This window comes from Ictidomys tridecemlineatus, chromosome 7 (assembly GCF_052094955.1).
Source record: "Ictidomys tridecemlineatus isolate mIctTri1 chromosome 7, mIctTri1.hap1, whole genome shotgun sequence".
Classification (NCBI taxonomy): Eukaryota; Metazoa; Chordata; class Mammalia; order Rodentia; family Sciuridae; genus Ictidomys; species Ictidomys tridecemlineatus.
This window is the reverse complement of record NC_135483.1, coordinates 77,480,463-77,504,800: the sequence shown is the minus strand read 5'-3', so window position 1 is coordinate 77,504,800 and position 24,338 is coordinate 77,480,463. Positions and strand designations below refer to the sequence as shown.

The 24,338-nt window shown below is 33.7% G+C and overlaps 1 protein-coding gene across 9 annotated transcripts in view; it reads left to right on the top strand.

Moving 5' to 3' along the window:
- Positions 1-24,338, top strand: part of Sntg1 (syntrophin gamma 1) — an 800,188-nt gene that overhangs the window by 361,545 nt on the left and 414,305 nt on the right. For 2 of the 9 annotated variants that reach the window (XM_078017192.1, XM_078017189.1), the window contains one exon: positions 2,390-2,484. The exons of 6 other annotated variants lie outside the window; for them this stretch is intronic. The gene's annotated coding sequence lies outside the window, so the exon portion shown is untranslated. Of the gene's footprint in view, positions 1-2,389; positions 2,485-4,403; positions 4,518-24,338 lie in introns of all 9 variants that reach the window. One more of the 9 variants, XM_078017190.1, reaches the window with a different exon arrangement.

Below are 24,338 nucleotides of genomic sequence, written 5' to 3'. Positions count from 1 at the left end.
AAACTACTGAATCCAGCTTGGATCCAGTTTGGTGAATAGATGTGTGTCTACTCTCTCTTTGATTCCAAAATATATCAAATAACAAAAGAAAAATGTGTTGGTCAGTTTTTCATCAAAATAACTGACATAAACCACTTAAAGAAGGCATGATTTATTTTGGCTCACTGTTTCAGAAATTTCAGCGCATGGTCAACTGGCTCCATTGCTTTGTGCTTGAGATGAGGCAGAAAATCATGGCAGAAGGATGTGGTGGAGGAAAGATTCTCAGCTCATGGCAGCAAAGAAACAGGGGGTGGGAGGTAAACAAGATACAGTCCCTAAAGACAGGTTCCCCAGTGATCCGCTTAACTGTCAGTAGATTAATTAACTGATGATATTAGAGCCCTTGTGACCCAATAGTTCCCCAAACTCCTCCACTGAATGCTGCTGCGTTGGGAACCAGGCCTTCAAGACACGAGACTTTAGGAAATACTTCATATCCAAACAGTAACAAAAATAATGAGATGAATCTATAGAATACAAAGTCAAGTCAATAGAACATTATTTCAATTAAAATTTAGTAATCCCTGAAAGTAAAACATGTGAAAATAATAGGTAGAGGAATGAAAGCCTTTCCATTTAATAGATGTGAGAAACCTAAAGGGCTCAGATGTGATCTCATCATTCCAGTGGAGCAGCCTATAGCAAAGAAGAAGAACCAATAGAGTATGTGTGCTCATGCAGTAATAATATCCAATAAGCCTCCAGTATGAAATTCAAGTCAGTCCAAAGTCCATCAGGCTAGAGACCCAAGAAATAGTTATATTGTACTTCAAGTTCATAAGCTTGATGCTAGCAAAAGTACTTCTAGCCATGTTGGTGTAAATGACTTGGGAAACCAACCTTCATTTCAAACACTCATTAGGTTCCTATACCACAAATTATTTCAGGAAAAAAACTCAATATACATCATTGATAGTTTTTGTAGTTTATCTGAAAGAGATTTTTTGCTTTTAATAGAATAGGTGAATGACTCATTGAAAATAAAAATTCTGAATAAATCAGGGTGTCAGTGAATGTATTTGTGGTTGTTTTAAGTGGTATTCCACTGCTATCACAGATATATTGATCTGAGTCACCTAAATTGTCAAGTCATAATTTCTTCTTTTATGTGATAGGTTAAAAGGAGAAAGCCATTATGGTCAATGAACGTTGGTGCAAACATCATTTCAGAAGGTCAATTATTTTCATTATTGTACATTTTCTTTAACTGCCACCACCAGCATGTGGTGCCCACTTAAATGACAATTAAAAAAAATGTAGAAACTACAAGTCCCCACATACCCTATGTTAAAAAAAAAATGACAACAACAAAGAAAAGAAGTCAAAGATATCTTTGGAAAAAAAATACTTTCCAGAGGAGTGAAATTCCATTGTAGAGGCTTTCACTCTTAATTACTAGTAGAGAAGCTCGTAGCACAGAAAAACACACAATGCATTAGAGGCTGAGCATGTGTCTGCCTTATTTGTTAATATACCCCAGACTGGGAGAACACACTGAAGTGTTTAAGATGACTTTTAAGACTTGGAGTTAAGATTCAGTTCGCTTTATTCCATTACCCAAACAAAACACTATTCTGTGTCTTAATTAAAGAAGAAAATAGTAGCAATGAAAAAGATAGGTTACAGACTACAGACGGGAAAAACAAAACAAAACAAACAAACAAAAAACACTCAAACCTTCATTCCATAGATTTTATGCCATATTTTCTCAGCAAGCAATCCTGGGTATCTTATAGTGAGCACAAGAGACACTCGATAAATACATGTCCTGTGTATCTCATAGATCCATTTAGAGGTTATTCATCAGCTGGACTCAAGATCCCTAAAGAACAGGGTCCACTTTTTTTTTTCCATTTTTAAGTTGTTAGTGCACACACATGGTGATGCCTGTACATACATGTTCATGGACTTAAATTTCATAAATGCAAATATTTTGTTATATTAACTACAGAGACTTTTAAGAAGAGAAAACTTTTGGTTAATGTGTTTATTGCACATGAGAATAATTTGGTAGCAAGAAGGCTGACGTGTGATAGGAAGATTTGCTTAATACATCTGGCTTTTTTGACAACAGTCAATTAAATAAAAGTCTGTGCCTATTAGGTGAGTCCACTCTGACACACAATAGGAAAAAAACAAAAAGTATCATATTTGTTGTGATCTAAAGCGGTGGGGGATACAAGAAGACAGGAGTTTTTATGCCTGTATAATGTGCAAAACCTAAAAAAAAAAAAATCCACAACAATAGCCGAATACATCATTAACCAGACTTTGGGCTGTCTATGTATCTTCCTCCCTTACTAAATGCACTCCTGATACATTGGACATTTTTTTCCTTTGTCTACAGGTTTTTCTATATGTTCATTCTACCTCAATAAAGCATTCTCCACATGAAACCCTCATCCCTCCTTAGTGAGACACATCTCGGGCTTCTGTGCAAAGGTTAGCTTCTTTTTTTTTTATGTCTCATCTAAAATGATATTCCTTAGGATGCTTCTAAAAGAAGATATATCCCCCAAGTGCTTCTTGTAAGTACCATGTTAACCCATTGGCCTCTGAAGTTCCTTCACCAGGAGCTTCTTATCCTTCTGGTCAGAGCAACCTTAGAACCTTAAGTCACTCAGTAAATTCTGGAAAGTCAATCAGCTGTCTTGTTCCTTCTTAGATGATCGCTATGCCTAGGCCGTCATCCCAACATGTGTCAAGTAAGGTAGGATGGAGATGGGTCTGAAGAGGTAAAGGAAAGACATTTCCATTGGGGTGGAAGGAAAGGCTCTCTAGAAGAGGGACCTTTGGGTTGAGACTAAGCCTCATCAATTCTCACTGGATGAAACACTAGTTTGAAAATCCATCATCAGAATTTCATTGACTAGGTTGTCATTTCACTGAGCAACATTTGCAAGAAAACTTTGCTAAACCTCAGTTTCTTTGTCTGTAAAATGGAGATAATATGGTTCCTGCATTAAGTTGCTCTGAGTCATATCTTTACATAGATGTGAGTAATGAAGTTATAAGAATCCATTATAACACTGAACAATGGAGTAAGAGGGTAGTTCAAGTAAATTTTTATGAACAAAAGCATGAAGGCTTGAAACACCATGATTTACATAGCACATGACTTTGGAAAGCTATAAATATAATAATTTGATAATATAATGAAAAAAATCGAGAACTGTAGGAACAGCTTGCCAGCTTTAACAATGTGAATTTTCATGTTTCTCCTTTGTGTTTTTATGTGTTATTTTGTATGCAATCTCTTTTTTTTTTTGTAGTTGTAGATGGACACCATGCCTTTATTTTATTTATTTATTTTTTATGTCGTGCTGAGGATCGAACCCAGTGCCTCACACATGCTAGGCAAGTGTTTTGCCACTGAGCTACAGCCTCAGCCCTGCAATCATTTTTAATAATAATTGTATGAAGTTGAGCAGTCAATAACTCAGAATATGTACAAAAATATGTTAGTTTATCTAACTATAGAATTACATGGCCAATAAAAAACCAGCAGAGGGCTGAGGATGCAGTTCAGTAATAGAAGTGCTTGTGTAGCATACTGGAGGCTTTGGGTTCATTCCCCAGGGTTGCAAAAATAAATAAGTAAGTAAATAAATAAATAGCAAACAGAATTGTGACCCAATGTCGTTTGGTTGACAGGATTTGCTGAGACTGAGAAAAAAATGATATGAAGGCTTTTGGGTTTTCAATTTTAATTTTTGTTAAATTTATCTTAACTGCATATATGAAGTATCTTCACCCCTTATCCATGAGGGGTATACTCGTAGCCCCCAGTGATGCTCAAATTGCAGACCTTACTGAGAAATATACATTAGTATCTGTTTTCTACTATCATCCATATTAATGCTAAAGCTTAATTTATACCTTGAAAGACAATCAATACCTAATCATAAAATAAAACAATTATAATAGTATACTGTCATGAAAGCATTTAAAACTTCTGAATTACATATTTCTGGAATTTTTCCATTTAATATTTTTGGAATGTGGGTTGAACTGAAATCACAGCAAGCAATCCCATTGATAAGAAGAGGCCACTGTACTTCAAAGTCAATAATAAGCATGTCAGCCCACGGTGCCTTAAGCCTTATCTCACACCATGACAACTGAAGGGTGATTTTCTAGCATGAGTAGCTGGACACCGCAGAGGCAAAGGAGGAAGAAAATGGGATTTCTCCGCTAGTACAGGGGAATTAGGCAGCTGCTGCCTCTCCTGGAGAACCAGCCTCCTGGGAAACATAAGGGACCCTCTACTTCTAACTTTAACCCATTTGAAATATAAATAGTGCCTGTCAGGCCCCATATATCTGAACCTTTCTAACCCAGGGATGTTTCCAAATTTCTAGATATTTCTTCCTAGAGGGGCAATACCTAGGAAGCAGCTGCTCTAGATTTCCTGGTGGTTTGGGGCTTAACCTGGGCCCTAGTCTGAACTATGACCATCTGTTTCTCTTTGAGAGGTAAGAAGTTTTATTATCCTCTTGGATCAGAGAAATGAGCTAGATGAATGGCTACAGATCTAATGCTCCTGGTATTTGAGGAGCAAAATATTTCCAGGGAAAGTGAAGGCAAATATTTTCTCTGTTGATGGTGTAGAGATTTCTGAGTCTCCGAAGGCTAGGGGTTCTTACATAAGCTCTGAGAATTTCCCGGCAAAGTCTTTATTCTTTACTTAGTATTTTTTGTGCTTAAAAATTGATCTTATAGCAACAGTGTAAACAAACAAAAAAAAAACCTGATAGGGAAATTTTATTTTTTAAAGAAATTAACAAAATCCAGCTTGTTTTTTATTTTATTATTTTATTTTTTATTCTGATTTGTTCCAGCTTGTTTTAAATACATTTTTTTGGAAAGTAAAACAAAATATATACAGAAATTAAATACTCAAAATTCTTATAGAACCAAACAAGATAGTCCCAAAGTAATTGTTAATATTAAAATTGTCTCTTCCCAGACATACCACTTCTCATTCTGACAGTTTTAATACAAAGGTATAAGATTTAAAGATATCACATAGAGAGAAATATTAATAGTTTTTCAAATTCCTTATTTGTAAATATAAAGCCCAAGCATTTTGGGGATATAGATACTTTTTTTTTTCAAGTGAGATTAACAACTTTCTTATATTTTTATGTTGGTTCTTGTGGCTTGCTAGCATTGTTTCCTCTTGGTTTAGGGAATATGGTCCAGATAGTGAAGACCAATACTGAAAATAGGGAATTCATTTTCTCCTTATGATTGTTTTTGTTGTTGTTGTTGTTGTTATTATTTTAGTTAAAAAAAGATACTTATCTTTTATTGACCATGTGCCATGAGATATGCATTTAAATAGTCTCTTTAAAATTTTAAGAAGTTTTCAAATAGCCTTTTGGTGAAGAGACCAAAAAACATCCTAGGGTAGTACAACAATAGCTTAGTGTTACATAGATATATGTGAACCATAGATATTAAATTTTCCATTAGTCACACTGAAAAAATAAAAGACATAGAAGAAATTAATTTTAATAATATTTTTAATTTATCCCAGTAAATCACAAATATAATTTCAGCTTGTAATCAATATAAGTATTATTAAAAATACTCCAGAATTGTGACTTGGTTCTTTTTAAAATGATGTCTCATTATTGATATTCTGTAATTGATAAGTCATTTTTATCAGACTTTGATTTGATTCTTCAAAAACGGTTTCCTTTAGTTCTTTAAACAAACTAATACATGATTTGAAGTCTTTGCCTGTTAAGTCCAACAGCTGTTAATTCTCAGGAACTTTGCTTATTAACAAAGTTTTTTTTAAAATTGTCACACTTAATTTTTTAATTGTCACACTTATTTCTATGCATGTCTTATCTCTTTTTTGTTCTAGAAAATGGGTTTGGGGTTTTGTTTGTTTCTGAGACAGTATATCTCTCTTTTGAACTCTCGGGCACAAGCATTTCTCTTGCCTCATCTTCAAAGCAGCTGATGCTACAGAAACATGCCATTGTGGACATTTCATATACCATTGTTTTGTTTTGTTTTTTTTTTTTTTTTTTGAGAGAGAGAGAGAGAGAGAGAGAGAGAGAGAGAGAGAAAGAGAGAGAGAGAGAGAGAGAAACTTTTTTTGTAGATGGACACACAATGCCTTTATTTTTTTTTATGTGGTGCTGAGAATCGAACCGGGGTCTCACCCCGTTAGGCAAACGCTCTACCACTGAGCCACAATCCCAGCCCACCATTTTATATAATATTATCAAAACTTTATATTCCTATGTCCTCTGGAATTGCTGTTTTTGCTTTTATTGTTTTTTTTTCTTTTTCTTTATTGTCATTTCTTTTTAATGACTTACCTATATTAATCTGGTAGAGTTAAGTTCCCTTGAAGTATGTGTTCATTGAAGCCTCTGCTGTGTTATTTTAATTTTAGTTTTTTAGCCTGGTTCTCTAGGAATTACCTGTAAATCAGCCTTGCTTGGGGATCAACCACTGATTTATCAGAGGTTTTTTTTTTTATCATATTTTGATTGGCACTTTATCACTGAACCATGTGTGGGTTCCAGAGCACCCTAAATGTAGGGGCAGTTTACAAGGTCTATACCAGCTTTGACTTCTGCATGTGCAAGCCATATTGCCAAGTACTCTCAGTTATCTACTGCTCTCTTCTCTCTCCTCCCCACCCCCCTCTCTCTCTTTCTCATCTCTATCTCTGACTCTATCTCTCTCTCTAATTTGCCGTTTTGGGGATCATGCCCAGGGTCCACTATGTTTGGTTCATTCCCCAGATCTACCTGGGAACTTTTCCATTGGTCAATCTTGTGACCCCATACTAGTTTCTGTTTTGTCCTTCCTTGGTGTCCACTAGGATTGCTATAGTTTTTGACAATACCTCTAGTCACAGGGCTTTTATCTTGTTTTTGCAATACTTGGTTCAGAATTCAGTACTTGATTCAGACCTCCACTCTTGTAGTGAATAAGTCTTTTAGTGTTTACAACCTCTCCTGCTCCAGTGGATTTCCCTGTCATGGGATTTGGTGGGGAATTGAGAACAACTATAGCAAAGAAGCATGGATTCCATGTACTTACTGAAGTTAATAACATTTTCTTGAATTAAAAAATGCCTTTTAATTGACTGGACACTTTTGATCAATTTCCATTGTCTCCATATAATTACATTTGATAATTTTGTCCAATATTATCATTGCTGTTTTGGAAAATATTTGTTGGGATCCTCACTTAGCATATGCAGAATAATGAATGCATTTTTGATGAGAAAATGATTATGAAATGCACTTACGTGTTTTAAAATAAAAAAATTATAGTGAACAACTAAAACCACATTTTTATTTTACTACTATTAAAGTCTAATTATTTTAGTAGTATTCCTGTTATCATAATGAGAAGTTATTTTAATCAAGGTGGATTTTCAAATACTTGATTTAGTTACTTTAATTAGAAATTCACACTCTTAATCCAAATAGCCTTTAAATTGATGAAAATTACATTTCAAGTACTTAATTTTAAATACAAAGTTAAATTACTTTCTGAGGGTGAGGGGATTTTTAAATTACAACTTTGGCATGTTCCCAGCACTTTTAACAATATTAATATGTAAAAATCTCTCAATTTATTAAGATATATTTCAATGTTATATAGAAGATATAAAGGTAATAAATGTAGTACTTGTGACATATTCAGGAATAGTTAATACATATATAATGATTTATGCTTAAAACAATATGAAATTTAAGGTTAGGCCTAAATTTATTTGATTCATAGAGGCTGGACACAATGGTGCATACCTGTAATCCTAGTGGCTCAGGAGGCTGAGGCAGGAGGATCAAAAGTTCAAATCCAAATCACTGCATTTTTAATTAACATCTGTGAAAAAATAAGTTGCTTTCAATTGAAAAAAAAAAAAAAGTTCAAATCCAGCCTCAGCAACTTCACAAGGCCCTCAGCAACTTAGTGAGAAACTGTCTCGAAGTAAAAAATAGTTATGGGAATGTGGCTCAGTAATTAAGTGTCCCTGGGTTTAATCTCCAGTGCCAAAGAATAAAAAATAAACCTTTATAGAAATATCAAAGTTCTTAACATCCAGGAAATGCATTGTTTTCTAGAATATCATAAGTCTCCTAGAAATGAGAAATATGTGTTTGTGGCAATTAAAATAATAAGTAAATTTAGAATGTACGTGTTTGGTCCTCTAAAGTATATTTTCATTGTTAAAGATTAAGAATACTTCTAATATCTGATTGTTTCAACTTGGACACAGTTTGGTGTGTGACTGCAGGCCCTAAGAACATGCTCATCTGTTCAGTGGACATAGCACATGGAGTCATTTCAGAGTTAAGAGTTGCAATTTCAAAAGTAAAAGCTCAACTTGATGTGTTTTTTCTATTGTTTTCCTTTTAAAAAGAATCATTTTATATGTCCAAGCTGCCTTCATCCGATTCAGTTACATTCAGTAGGGTGTTATGAGTCACATCATAATTATGCCAAAACAGATATGCTGGCTCTTGGCTTTGAAAGCTCAAATTGGTTCCATCTCTGCCATGACATTACAACTTCTTTTGAATGAGATAATACTTTGAATTAACTATAATGCTGTACATTATTTCAATTGATTTTCTGTGCAGTGAAATCGGCTTGCTTTGCAACATAAAAAGAAAAAAAAAGTTAAAAATATAGAAACAACATTATCAGACAAATACAAAGAGGGAAGCATATAGGGGTCACAAACTTGATACTTAACAGATATACTTCAGAGCAAAAATGCATTTAGAAAAAGAATAATAAGATTATTTTAACCTGCTCTTACCCTTTTTTTTTATTGTTGACTCATCTCTTCATTGTTTGAGAATACAGCTATTTCATATCACACTCTGTCTATTTTAGCCATTGTTTCTTTGTGATCCTTCAGGAGATAAAATGTGTGCCACCATTTCTGATGTCATTATCCCTGTTGCTTTTGTTATTTGAAGAAATTTTTTTCTAGTAGATTCTTCAAGAAAACTCACAGGAACATTTGTAGGAATATGCTCAATGTTTGCTACTTACACCTTTCCGAAGTGAGTGTACCCACTGTGTACATGAATCACTTAATTATTCTTCAACACCAATGTCTGTAATTTTATATATATATATATATATATATATATATATATTTTAAAATGTATTATTTAGCTTTTCTGGTGTTTATGTAGTGCTTTTTCATTATAGTTTTAATTTGTAATTCTCCATTTCTTTTACATGTTAAAGAAGTTTTCTCCCTTTCATCTTTTAATTTCTCTTAAAGAATTTCATGAGTCTCTTTGCAGTTAGTTTTTATTTCTGGGAAAACATATGGTATATATATATATTTTTTTTTGTAAATTTTCTCTGTATTGTATCACTCAATTTCTGCATTTCTGATTCTGATTCATGGCTTTATTTTCTCTCTCATAAGTTTTAATTTATTTGAGCTCATTCTGAATTATTAGGTCATCGGTTCAATTTTCTATTTATAGAATGTTTTATGCTACCACTGTCTGCAAGAACGTCATTCTGTTTCTCATTATCTCTCTTGTAACAACTTTTAATGTCATTCAGTTATATATTTTTTTCTATTCTTCATTCTTGCATGATATTTAGTCTTTTCTGAACTTCTAGAAAGGAGAATGTCTCAGGATTACTTTTCCTGCTATGTGACACCAGAGATCCTTTTTTGTCTGATGAATTGTTTAAAAAGTTAGTGTCCTTATATGTTCTTATATGCCTAAATCTGCTGTCCTCTTCACTGTAGCTCTTCCTTTGCCTCATTTTCCTCATCCTTTCACTGAAGAATACATTTGTAGAGGATTTTTCCGCAGTTCAGGGATGGGTCCTGGGAGGGAACTTTGCCTGAACCAAAATTGCAAGTATTCAGATGGCCCCACCACCCCCAGACCTTACCAGAGATCTGTATACTTGCCAACTGCATTGATTGTGCGATGCTCTCTGTTTCAGCTATTATCCATAAATTAGCCACTCTGCTTTCCCTAGAGTTTCCATTAGCTATGAGTTTTTCTTTTTCTTTTTTCTTTTTTTTTTTTTTTAGTTCTTTTGCAGTCATCAGGGATCTCTGCTTCCTCCACACAGATCTATAATGCTTTGTATGTGTTTTCTCCCTACGAAACACAGTTTGGAAAGTGTTTAGTAATTTTGGGTCCCTCTCCTATGTCTTGTTGTAGATAGTATCTTTTTATTAAAAATATGGTACTATCTCACTGGATTTGGACTTAAGGAGATACATAGAAAACCTACATTGGAAACACTTCTATTTTCCTTTAAGATTCCTAGTATTCCAAGCTTGATGTCTTATGCAGAAGAGAGTACACTACTATTTTTAATTTGATTTTTCTTTAATGGTTTATGCTATTCCTATTCATTTATATATTATAAAATAATTAATAAAATAAAAATTAATAAAAGCTGCTATCATTCATAACTTTCCACAGATATTGATTATTCTAACTATTGGCTTTTAAATTTATATGTGTTATTAGGTTGTTTTGTTCTTGCTAATTTTCTACCATCATTTTTCTGGCAAATAGTTTCAAGATCCAGATAACTACACAAATAATGTTTTGTTTTGTAAAATATGCTTCTATTCATAAACCAAATGTTTGTCCATTATAACCAGGAAGCAACAGTTTTTATCTACACATCAAAGACTCTGAGACGTTTTTGTGAGAGAAGGCAAATGTATCTTAATTCTTGGTATTTATAGTCATTTGAAAAGAGCTAATATTAATAAGTAATACAAATGTTTTTCTAAAGACATTGTAGGCATTAATGGCCATTAGCTGTTTTATTTAGCTTAAAGTTCAGGAGATGAACTCACATGTTTTTGGTCACTGTTGTATATTTGAAAGTTTTACCTAGGTTTAAATTTCTTTTGAAACCTCAATATCATTTTCCAAATCAAAATTGACAGTATTTCCTCAGAAAAGAAATAACATGTTTACTCTTGTCTCACTTTTTAAAATATTCTAAATATTAAATAGATCATGATTCTTCTTCTTTTAAGGAAAACTAAAACTATCTTGTTAAAATGTATTGAATATTGCAAGAGAAAGTTGGGTGGTTTTTAATTCTTTTGCCCACAGAGTATGATGTAAAGCTTCTGCTGGGCAAACAAATGAGCTTGATAACGTATCTTTCTGCTCCGTGTTAGAACTTCAGTGGTATGGGGAGGCGATTTTCACAGGCAACCTATATTCATTAGTTTAGGACAAACTGATTTTATTTTTATTTTTTGGATAATAAAATTTCAAAAAGCTACACAATCGATAAGAACCATTTAGAGCTAGAACAAGAATGCCACATCACAACTGGCTTAAATATGAAGCTTTTTTATAGAAGGCTGACATTGACTCCTGAAGAAGGAAGCCAATTTAAAGGAAAAACATAGCCAGGCGTGATGGCACCCTCCTGTACCCCAGCGGCACCATCCTCAGCAATAGCAAGGTGCTAAGCAATTCAAAGAGACACTGTCTCTAAATAAAATACAAGAGAGCTAGGGATGTGGCTCAGAGAGTGCCCCTGCGTTCAATCCTCACTACCAAAAATATAAATAAATAAATTAATTAATTAATGAAATATGTATCTAAATTGGCTTTAATCTATGTTTCCAAGTTTTTATGTGCTTAGTGGCAATGAATCTTAATACTCCATACCATAGTAAGTTGTTTCATAATTTGATATTTTGAACACATAAATTTACTGTCCACAAACCCTATTTATTGGTCAATATCCAGGAAATATTATATTGAACCAGTAAACTTGAAAACATTATTTTGTTTACTTTTCCCATACTGATATCAACAGTGAAAACTCAGTATCTATATATATGGAAATAATCAAATCAAACTACCCTTTTGTTCAATGGATTTTAATGAACCCTTCATCTCTAAATGTGCATATCCACTGATATACACATGGATATATGAGATAAACCTAAACTTGAAGGTCAAATGAAGGCTGTCCTACTTATTGGTCGTCATAGAAAGGAGTTGGCTCATTCCACTTTTGCAATTGCTCATAGTATCCACCTTATTTTACTTTATCTCCAATTTGTCACCTACCATGTTACCTATGTTATTTTATTAAATGAAGCAGTTTACAGATTCCTTGGATTTTGGTAAAGCTTCAATATCAAGAATAAAGATTTTTCTATCTCTGAACGAATTCTGAGCAATTCCAAAAATGAGCTTTAAGAATCTAAAACCAATGGAATCATACTTAATAGGTATTATCCAAAAGTGAGTCTGCAAAGATGTTAAAGTGACTTTAGATGGATGATATTTATTATATCCGGTAAATAATATTCAGAGAGAAAGATGAGATACATGTAACTGTATAAAATACATGCTCCCTATGTAAAAAGGAGTGTGTAGGTGTGTGTGTGTGTGTGTGTTTGTGTTTGTGTATGTGACAGAGAGAGAGAAAGAGAGAGAGAGAGAGAGAGAGAGAGAGAGAGAGAGAGAGAGAAAACTGAATCAGAGATTGTCATACCAAAATAGTGCTCTAAAAAAGAGTGTGTGTGTGAGTGTACTAAAGATGATTTAATTTACCTCTTATTTGCCACTTCCTGTTTTTAGACAAAAGAAGAAACTATTTTTTCCCCCAAATCATAGTTTCTTAAGACCAAAGCCAAAATCATAATCTAAAACTTCTGATTCATTATTTATGTAAATAAATAATAATAATTTTCTAAATGAAACTTTCTGTGAAGTCAAAATAATTTCCATTTAAGTTTTATTTTTGAAAATGTGATTCTCTGATCTTGTAAATGCATAACTAAGGTTTGCATGTTGTCTGTGTTCTGTGTTCTATGCCACACCACTCCTCTAACATAGTTAAGGGGGCTGTGGCTGCAAACTACTTGGGCAAATGGATCCCACCATCAGCATTCATTATCAGGACTACACAAACCTGTGAGGTGAACTACTTTAGTAAAGGTTATGCTCCATTGTAGACAGCAATGTGTGTGCTGATTAACCTCCAACTTCACATTCCCAATGCAGAGCTCAAGTGCTTTTATAATCACACTTTGATGGGGTATGTGTTTACATGCAATGTTTGAATGAAAGCAAAATTAACCTTTTATTAACAGGGGGTCTTGAAGTGATTATATTGAGTAGGTTGTGTGCCTAGAATAATAAATAATCTTTTATACATAAATGTCTTGTTTCTATAACATTTCCTTCTGATATGCATAATGTGACTAGAAATTCAAATGATTCAGGTTCAGGTACCTTGAAATTCCTAACAATGCATTGCACAAACTTAACTTTACCTACATACAATGGGATTATTTCTATCTATATTTAATGGATCCTGAAATGAAAACACTTTAAAAAGTAGATAAGAACTTGAAAACTATGAAATTTGAGAGTATTCTTTTAATTATTCAGTAAAAAAAAAATTGCATGGAGACCATTTTGTATGGTTTTGGAGTCACCCTGGAGTAATGTGTTCAATTAAGTAAGTTGCCAAGGTAACCAAGTACTAGTCATTGAACTTGATTTCTCTAGTACAGTTTTGACATGTGTGCATTATCTGTTCTCTCCTGGGATCACCAAGAAGTCTTAATTATTCCCACCTATAGTGAGAACTGAAAGAACAAATTCCCCATAATAACATTGCTTTTGGAACACAGTTTAGAAAGGGTCTGTCTTTCTATATCTTTAAAATAGACAATAATCTAAATGTACAAGAATGGAAAAGCTACCCAATTCTCTCTTGGTTTAAATGAGGCTTTCTTGTTCTTATCTTAAAAATGTAGAACTGTAATTTAGTATGAATTTCAGTTATTAGGGTGAATGCAATCTGGGATTTAAGAAATATTATACACAGTTAAGCAAAAAATAAAAAATTAAAAAAAATAAAAATACCTTTTCAATTCCCTTCCTTTTTTTCCCCCTGATCAATTGTTCCTAGTCCTTTTCCCCAAAAGGTACATATTTAGTGATTGTCTCAATACAATTCTAGTAGGTAGTCTAACCTACATAATTTATTTCTCCAGTAATTTTGATTAAATTCCTCCTGCTGTTATCTAAACATGTAAAAATTAAATAATCTAAAAATATTACATTTTTAGTATATGTCTAAAAATTCTAGATAACATCATTTTATTTCATAGAAAACTTAAAATAAGTAAGATGAATATAAAAGTAAAACTGAAAATACAGTTGTAACTAGAGGCTGACATTTCAGTCATCTCATGGAGGGAAGAAAATGTAGAAATAGATGGGAACTTCTACTTGCTAACAAAGGGTTTGGGTTAAAAAGCACTTTGATTATAAATAATTCTGAACAATTACAAAATAAATAATATGGATAAATTATCACATATTGTCTCTGAATTCCCATATGGCAAAATATTTTTCATTTCTACCTCTATTCAATTTGTAACACTACTTCCTGAATTAGTTTGAAACCAAAACCAGGTAACATATAATTTCATCTGTAAAGTTTTTCACTAAGTAGATGTAAAATGAAAGCATTTTAAAAATAAATACTGTAACATATGATTATCTTAATAAATATTAATATCCCATCATATTTTATATCCAGGGAGTTCATGTGCTAACAAGCATGGGTCCTTAGAAGTTATCAGTCCATCATTTGAAATAATTGACTTGTTAAAATGCCCACACTGTCAATTCAATGCAATCCCTATCAAGTTCCATTTTCATTCTTCACAGAACTAGAATACATACTAGGGGAATGATGATCTTTTCAAAGAATGGTTCTGGGTAAACTGGCTCTCCACATAAAGAAAAATAAAATTGGATTCATCTTACCCTATACAGAGGAATCAACGCAGCATGGATTCATGATTTAAATATAAGACCTGAAACTGAAACACTACTTCATGGATGGAATCAGAAGAATAGATTTTTTTGGATATGACCTCAAAAAGCACAAGCAGAAAAAGCAAAAGTAGACAAACAAACTTCCATCAAACTAAAATTAATATGCACAGCAGGGAAAACGATAAAAGAGTGAAAGTACAACCCACTGTTTATGAGAAAAATATTTGCAAACTATACATTTGATAAGTCTAATGTACAAAATATATAAGAAACTCAATCAACTCCATCAGAAGAAAACACTTATTAAATAACATACAAATGAGACCTGAATAGACACTTCTCCGAAGACATAAAACACACACACAAACACACACATACATGAAAAAAATGAAAATTAAGATCTTGTACCTGTTAGAATGGCTTGTCAAAAGAGGAAAGATAACAAGTATGGTTAAGGATATAGAGAAAAGAGAAATCTTGCATACTGTGGATGGAAATATAAATTAGTACAGTCATTTTGGAAAATACTATAGAATTTCTTTATTCAGGAAAACTAAAAAATAGAATTGCTATATGATTAAGCAATCCCTCTGTTATGTATACAAAGGAATTGAATATGGTGTGTTTAAGAGTAATCTACACTCCCATAATCACTACAGTATTATTCATAATAGCCAAGATGTGGAAATAACTTAGGTGTTCATTATCTGATGAACAGATAAAGAAATATGCACAACAGAATACTGATCAGCCTTAAAAATCAGGATCTTCTGTCATTTACATCCATGGATAAATCCAAAGGACATTATGTTAAGTGGAATAAGTCAATCACAGAAAGGCAAACACTGTATGTATCTCACTTATATGTGGAATCTAGGAGTTGAATTGATTAGCAGTAGAGAATAAGGCTTGGGAGAGGGATTTACAGTGAAAGGGAAGATATCTATGAAAGGGCATAATATTTCAGATAGGCAGGGGGAATGAATCCCAGAGATCTACATGCTATGGTGACTATGATTAATAATAATGTATTGTGTAGTTCAAAATTATGAAAAGAGTGGATTTTAAATAGTCTAATAAGAAATAAATGGAAAGTATGTGAGGTGATGGGTGTGGTAATCAGATTTTAATCATTCCCCAATGTATACATATATCATAACATCAAATTTCACATCATAAATGTATATAACTATTATTATTAATTAAAACATAAAGGTGAAAAATCTCAAATTGAGATGTAACTACTGGTATTGATAACATTCTTAGTTTTATTTTTCTGCAAGTAGTTTCCTAAAAATATATCAGGCTTAAGTAAATGTTTTTATATCAGTATATGCTTCTAGATATTTCAAGTCATAAAATCATTAAAACAATGATGACTAAAAATCATGGCCATTAAAATAATCATCAAAATTATTTGGAGTAAATTTTCTATGGACATATCATTCATGCAATATGAAGTAGAACATATGGAAATATAAAGTATTGTAAACCCTTATATCATGTGCTTAGGTATTTCTTCTTTAGCATGAGCCATTTCTATCTGACATGTATTAATTTCTATTCTGCTTCCTACTTGATCTGTATTGATCTAATGACATTTGGTTCTCACATTGCTTTGATTATGTTAAAACTATAGGACTGCACACATCTGCCACCTGTCATTTTTTTTTTTACATAAGTGGATAGAAATCTAGCTTATCTTTTTTTTTTACTCTTTCCCTGAGTTCTCCTGGAGCAATGGTCATATTCTCCACATTGTTGATATACCTCAGATATCTGTAGTGTATTTTACCTGTGTGTAGTATATTTTATTTTTGTACATTTATGTATTCTTTCCTGCATTTATGATTTTTCTCTGTTGCGAAGGCATTTCTTTTCTTGCTCCATAAGAAAGAAGTGAAATTATATGATAGTTTTTATTTTCTCATTTACTTCCTGTCATTGGTCTTTTGTTTTTATTCATGGTGTTATCTTTTCTTCTAAGTGCATTTCCTTCATACTTGACATTTTTTTTTTTATTTTATGGAACTTTTCACATTATTGACTTTCAAATTCAAATGTATTATTATTGTACTCTTATGCATGCGTGTATCAGCCTACGTGTATCTATGTGTTTGTGCTTATGCATTTTAGGTTGCTGCCTCTTGGTCTATGGGGTTAAACATTAAACAAGAATTTCAGGGATTTCTCTGAATATTACCAGTACACATAGCTAATCATAGACTAGTAAAAATAAGAATATTTTGAACCAAATGATGCTGCATAATGTTCAAATTCAGATGGGCAGTGATTCAGCCTTCCACGATACAGTTTGGTTATGCATCATTACTTCTAAGTGTTGAAGCATTAATGGAATAGAGCGTACAAATTTATTTTAGAGTACAATGATGCTGAAGCTGCACTAAGATGGCAGAAATGATGCTCTCAATTTCCAAAATGGTTTTCTAAACTGACATAACATATGCAGTTTATCTGATGTTTATCAATATGGATTCCAATACCTACATTAGTAGAGATATCTCAGTGAGAGCCTATTCAGTTAGAAATTACAGGAATAACCACTTTAGAAAGCTTTGTGCTGTTCACCAAAATATGTACAGGCATCTAAAAATCAATGTTTAAAACTGCAGTCTATTTCAGGTATTTCAGTTGAAAGGTCACTTAATTGATATATCCCCTACAGCAGATAGCCTTAGTTACATGCTGTTTTTGATTACGGAAAAACTCATTTCTTTCACAATTTTGTCCTACATGAATAGAATCATTTAGAACAGCAGAAAGGCACATGAAAATTTAAATCCTGCCTTTTAACATCAGATGCAATTTCCTCATTTGAATGGCTACATTCAGTGTTATATTGGTTTCTCTGTAACAAGTTTTCATTAACAGAAAGTAATTTTTATTTTTTTCCTTGTTGGTCACCAGCTATTTTGTTAAGTGGAGGAACTATACTATGTAGGACAATGAAATAAAATTGTCAACATATACTTTTGAACTTACTTTGTGATGCCAAACTGATATAGAACATGCTCAGAAAACACCTAGTGATTTAAAACTATCATTAGCTCACAGCTGCTTTGAGAATTTTTTTATTATGGAAAACAAAACATAAGTGAAAAGACACAAAAGGACAATGTAATGAATGGGGATCAATATCTTCTTTCATCTCCTGAACATAACTTTTTTTTTCAAAGTCATTTAAATGTCAGGTTGTTCTCATTGCCACCTTAAATATTTCAATAATCATTGATAAGGTTCAAAGGCTTTCTTTTCCTACATAACTAGCTTTCTATTATCATACTTGAAAAAACGATTGATAAAACATCAGCATTTAGCAAGCAATCAATTTTTATGTAGTTTTGAAAGTTTCACTCCATTCTTTCTTTCAATGCTGATATCTCTAATTTAGGGCACAAATGGGCATTCACATTGTCAGGGATGTTGATTACCACTAGATTATCTGGGAATTACCTCTACGCCTCTTCAGTGGATAGAGTTATTTGTTAAAAATGAGGGAAGCATTCTAATTAAAAAGTGGTAGTTGTGTTTTTACTTAATTTTCTGAAAAGATACTTTCAACTTTATTTCCTGACCCCCCAAATCTTGGCTCTTTCACTCTTAGTGCCTTTTAAACTTGTTCTTTATCACTTGTCTTGAACCTCTTCCTTGTGACATGTTTTGGTATAGTTTTACTTATATTTCTTGTGCTTGGGTTCTGTTGAGATTGCTAGATATGTGGGATGGTAGTTTTCATTACCTTGAAAAGCTTTAATTGAAAATATTTTCTTGTTCATGTATATGTTTGGTCAACTGTTAGGATATGTTTATTTTTATTATTTTTTATATATGTATATTTTTAGTTATAGATGGATACGGTATCTTTATTTATTTATTTTTATTTGGTACTGAGGATGGAACCCAGTGCCTCACATGTGCAAGGCAGGCACTCTACCACTGAGCTGCAGCCCCAGCCCTATTTTTAATATTTTAATAATTATTTTTTATCTCAGTAGCTCATTTTGTCATTTCTTTTACTATGTCTTCAGGTTCACTATTATTTTTCTTTATAATGTTTAATTGCCGTCAATCACTTTGTGTGTATGTTTGTATGACATCAAATATTTCACCACTTATATAGACATTGGATTTGGGATCTTTCCTATGTCTTTGTATCTATACTTAGCACTTTGAATATGTGGAATCTATTTATAATTATTTTCTAATGTACATCTGTGTTGACTCTAAATCTATATCACTTTTGAGTCAATTTTGATTGATTTCTTATCTATTAGAGGTGGAACTGCCCTGATATTTTGTATCCCTAGTCATTTTTTAAATCGAATGTCAGACATTGTGTACTTTACCATATTTTCTTCTGCATAATATTTGTATTTCTATAGATGTTACTCAGCTTTGTTATGGCAACCGGTAGTCAATGACGGGTAAGATCCAATTACAATGGTACCAACCTAAGACAGGAGGCTGACGCCCTGAGGTCAGCTCATCCGATGACGGGTAAGGACCATATGTAGTATTGGACAACCTAAGGCAGGCACGGTCCCTAAGCCACATGCTTGTTGTTTAAACAGAGAGGGGGAGATGTTGAGAGCCACAGCCAAAGGGGCCCCAGCAAACTTCCAGCTGCCAGCAAACTTCCAGCTGCCGGCTGATGATTGGTTCACAGCGGCCCCAGCAACATGTAGCTGATTGGCTCCTCTGCGGTGATGTTCATTGGGCTGTTTTCCTGCCCTTTCAGACCACGGAGCTGCTCATTGGGGGACTTCTTTGGCTCTGCCCACGCGACCCAGCCAATCGCCCTCAAGAGCAGGAGAATATTGGGAGGTGGTGAGGCTTGTGTTGGGGTGAGAGGCTTGTGGGAAGCTAGTGGTGGCAGTTGGGCTCTGAGGGTTTTTTCCTGAGGAGCTGTTTTGTTTGGCCTGTGTGGTTCTAAAAATAAAGTTAGTTTCTTTTGACAAGTGGCTCCTGAATTGTGCCCAGCCAGACTGCGGCAGATGTTACTCAGCTTTGTTATGGCATATAGTGAAGTAGAGTTAATCCTTTCATATATTACTCTTAAGATTTTAGGTTGGAGTAGAGCAGTGTTCAGTCCAGGGCTAATGGTAGATCACTGAGCCAGGAACCTTTGAAGGTATTTCTTCAGGACTCCAACTATTCTGAATTTTTACTCTGGCTGAGGGACAAGCATTCTTTTTGGTCTCTGTGAGGATGGGGTACTATATCATCTAATGTTTAGATATTCCTTTCTCTGGTTTTGGATAATTTTCTCACATAACCATAGGACTGGTAATCAGCTGAATCTTCAGGAAACTTGCTGTGGACTCCTTGTGGTATCTCCCTGTGCAGATTTTCCTTCCTCAGTACATCACACTGCATACTTGAGTTTTGGAGTCTCCCCAGACTTAGCTCTGCCTCCTATATCAGGGAGTGTGCAAATCTCCCCCTGGATTATCCTCCAGGTCAATTAATCCTGTTTACCATGCAATTGATTAAGTTAAGATGGCATTAATTATTATGAAAATGAAAGAATCAATGCAATTGTAATTGGGATTTGAGTTCCATGTAACCCAATTTCCTTTAGTTTTAGAGGATTACATCAAGAGACAGTAAAATGACTCTGGTAAGTATCAAAGGATTGCAATGCTAGAAGGAGAAGAGGTTGACAGTTTTATTGGTCATGTTCCTATCAAGTGACAAATTGTTATCTACTTGAATGAAAGGAGGTACAGGTAGAGACCTGAGTCTCATGAAAAAGTTTCAAACATCTTGCCATTTCCTCAATGCTTTATAATTTCTAAAGTCATTTTTTCCCTTATGGTATTTCATAAATCTGGAATGATTTGTATCACCTCTTCTCTCACCCCATGTCAAAGAAGAAATGATAATTATAGGACAATTTTAAGTGTCACTTGTTACACAAAGATTGTGGTAATCTCTCCAATTAAATATGATCTCCTCTGACTCTGCATCCGGCTTACGCTTTTCCTGAGTACTTTTAATTTATCTTCTATTTAAATATTGGTGAACTTTTCTGTTTTCTAGAGGGCATTAGATGGAGAACAAGAGGGTGCATCCTATTTTTTTGTATCCTTGATGGTAACAGTTCTACCTATAGCATTTGACAGACTGGCAGATTTGAACTTAATGATTATGCAATGCTTATTAAATGATTCATTAATAAAAATAATCATTACGGGTTTTAAATAATTTTCCTTATTTTTAAAAATCAATTAAAGAGATTCAAATTGAATGCTATTTTAATGCTTTTTTGTATAAGGTATGCATTCAACTTCTAAAATAGCATTATAATTTCTAAAATGCAAGATTAGGCAATAGGGCTGTGGGAGTCACTGAGTAATGTCAGTTTCACTTTGGTCTGTTGTATCTGTGATGCATCGTTCATTGTAACTCAACACCATTTTCCATGTGTGACCTATAGAAAAAGAACAGTGTCATTGCTTCCCCGGAGCTAACAGGAGATAAATTACATGTCAAAATGAATAATTATTTCTAAATAATAATTATTCACTTTATAAAAACCTCCATACTGTTCAAACTCTGTATTTATTTTATCATCATTTCCCACAAATTAGATAGAATATAGTAAATTGAAAAAAAAATCTGAAATGATTATATTATGCAACATTATTGAGAATTGTTTCAAGGAAGATAAAAATAACATGAAAGACAAAACAAACTAACATTTCAGCTGGTGAAATTATTTCGCAGAGTTATTGAATACTGAATGGAAAATTACAGACTGCAGACTACTTCAGAAAACAAAGCAAAGAAACCCATAATGTTGAACTAAAATGTGGAATAGTTAAAACTGAGGTGTGTCTCATTCTAAGACTGCTTCCCCCCCACTTCTTGAACACTCACAGTGAAAGTAGTTATGCCTTTTTAATTATCTTTTATTTAAAACCACTGAAAAGAAAGAAAAAAATAATAATACTAAAGGTGCAAATCATCAAAGCTCTCCTCTACTTTGTTCCTACCATGAGCATCTGTGCTGCAATTAAGCGCAACAACTCACAGGTGGGAGCTGAAAAAGTGCTGATGACAAGCACATTTCTACTTTTGAATTTTCACTGAGTAAATACTACCTGGAAATTCAGAAAAAGGAAACTGAGGGGCTGGGGATGTGGCTCAAGCGGTAGCGTGCTCGCCTGGCATGCATGCGGCCCGGGTTCGATCCTCAGCACCACATACCAACAAAGATGTTGTGTCCGCCAATAACTAAAAAATAAATAATAAAAAATTCTCTCTCTCTCTCTCTCTCTTAAAAAAAAATAAAGGAAACTGAATATGAGAAGACAACAATGTTCAAACAAAGTTACCTAAATGTTTTTCTCAATTTTTCCATTTATGCCATTCAGGTACTTGAAACAGTTTTAACTCTTACATTTTCTTTCTGACTTTCTTGGTCAGAGTTCACCTTACCTTGTTATTGTTCTTTTCATGATGTTTAATCTCAGTCCTATCAACTGCAGTGATCAATTCAAGAGGTTGAACTCCTCTAAGTAAAACATAATAAATATGTACATATTTTCCTAGCTTGTAGTATTTGCTAAACTTGGTAGAATCTATGATGGTGTCAGAATATACTTAATTAACATAAATTTCAAGCATTGGAAATTATGTATAAAGCACTGTCTCCTGTAATGAATGTACCGTGTAACCATGGCCATGTATATTGAATTAATTTTGGATTCATTTTGCATGTCCAGTTATACTTCAAATCATTTTGTCAAAGGAGGATTTAGTGCCTTTACTAATGTTACTACTTAGAAAATCACAAAACATAATTTAGAACAGCACAAGCTATTGAACTGTTTTTCACATCACTTCTTTCTTGTATAGGAAATCTGTGAAAATAATGGAATTTATAAGGAATTTTAAAATATTTTACCTTCTGCAGATAGAAAACCATGATGGGCAGGCATTAGGGTAAAAAATATTTTTACTCACCCAGTAGATATTTTGAAACTAATATATTCAAAACAGTCTTGTTGGTATTAAGTCAGAAACAACATTTTGGGATAATGCTAACCTGGAGAAGTGTATAGTTGTTTTTAAGAAACACATGCATTAATGATTACAATAAGAAGTGTAAAGAGCTGGGGAGTTGCTCAGTGGTAGGGCATATACCTAGATAGCATGCTGAGGTTCTGGGTTGGATCACTAGCATCAAAAAACAAACAAGCAAATAAATGTAAATAAAACACAGTTCACAAACACTGTATCCAGAAAACTGTGCTGAGAATCACTTATTCTAAATCTTCATTAATAATGGAGTACACTGGCTGGTAACATACATTAGAAAATATTGCATAGACATAGTACTTATGCTACATTATGAAAGAAAAAAAAATGTAATTGCTAAGTGGAGAGGACAATAAAGATACTCCTTGCTGAAGAAGCAGTAATTATGAACAGCTGAGTGAGCCTCAGAGAATTATAGAAAATAGGAACTGTCACTAAAATCTATGATATGTGGCAAAGCAAAGGAAAGATGTCGATGGCGACTGTGTAACTTCCCCTTGGTGACCATGTGACATAGTTTGTGTAGAATAGTCCTGATTCAGGCCTATTTCTGGAGTCAAGATTAAGTTGCCCTGGTTTGAAGATAAAGTACAAGAATACTCTCTATATAGACAAGGTTAACTGATGAAGAAAAACTTTACACATTAGCCTGTGAGCAATGGGGAAACAGCAGAAATCTTCAAGTGAGAGAGAAATTCGCTTACCTTTTCTTAAAGGTCAGAAATTCAACAGAAATGGGGGCACCACCATGGAGAAATGGGGTCAACACAAGCAGGAATGAGGTTTGGAATTAAAAGCTGTGCTCCCCCATACGAAGAATCCATTCTCTTGCAAGCCTCATGCCTCCTCCAGAAAAGAGCTTGGACACTCTTGATATCCTTTGCTTTTCTGTCTGTTTTCCCTACGGCATCCTCTGCCTACTTAGGTCAGGTCCCTAACTGCCTCAGTTGTAATTACAATGGGCCTGTTTGTCCTTAGCCTTGACCCACCCCTTTTCCCCTTGACTTAGTCTGTTCTTAGAACTGTTCTTGGTACAGGCAAGGCAACTTACAAGTAAGATAACAGAATGGAGGTAAGTATATGATTATGCTATCCTGAAGCCGTTGGATACCATGCTAATCTGCATGAAGGGCATCAGTCTTTCTTTAACTTGAGAACACATACTGGTATACTCCTTGTGGCCTAGATCTTGTTTGCCTCCCTGGAGCTCCATCTGTTCAATCTCTTTCCTCATTTTTCTCTGTGGAAAGGAAATGAATGCTTGATTCATTGCCCTCCATTATTTTGCAGCACAAAACTAATCTCTCAATTACCCATAATACAAATGGCACCGTGTGACTCCCACAAGAACACTCTGTACTGTGTATTTCAAAAGGATGTGAACTGGGGGCTGAGAGC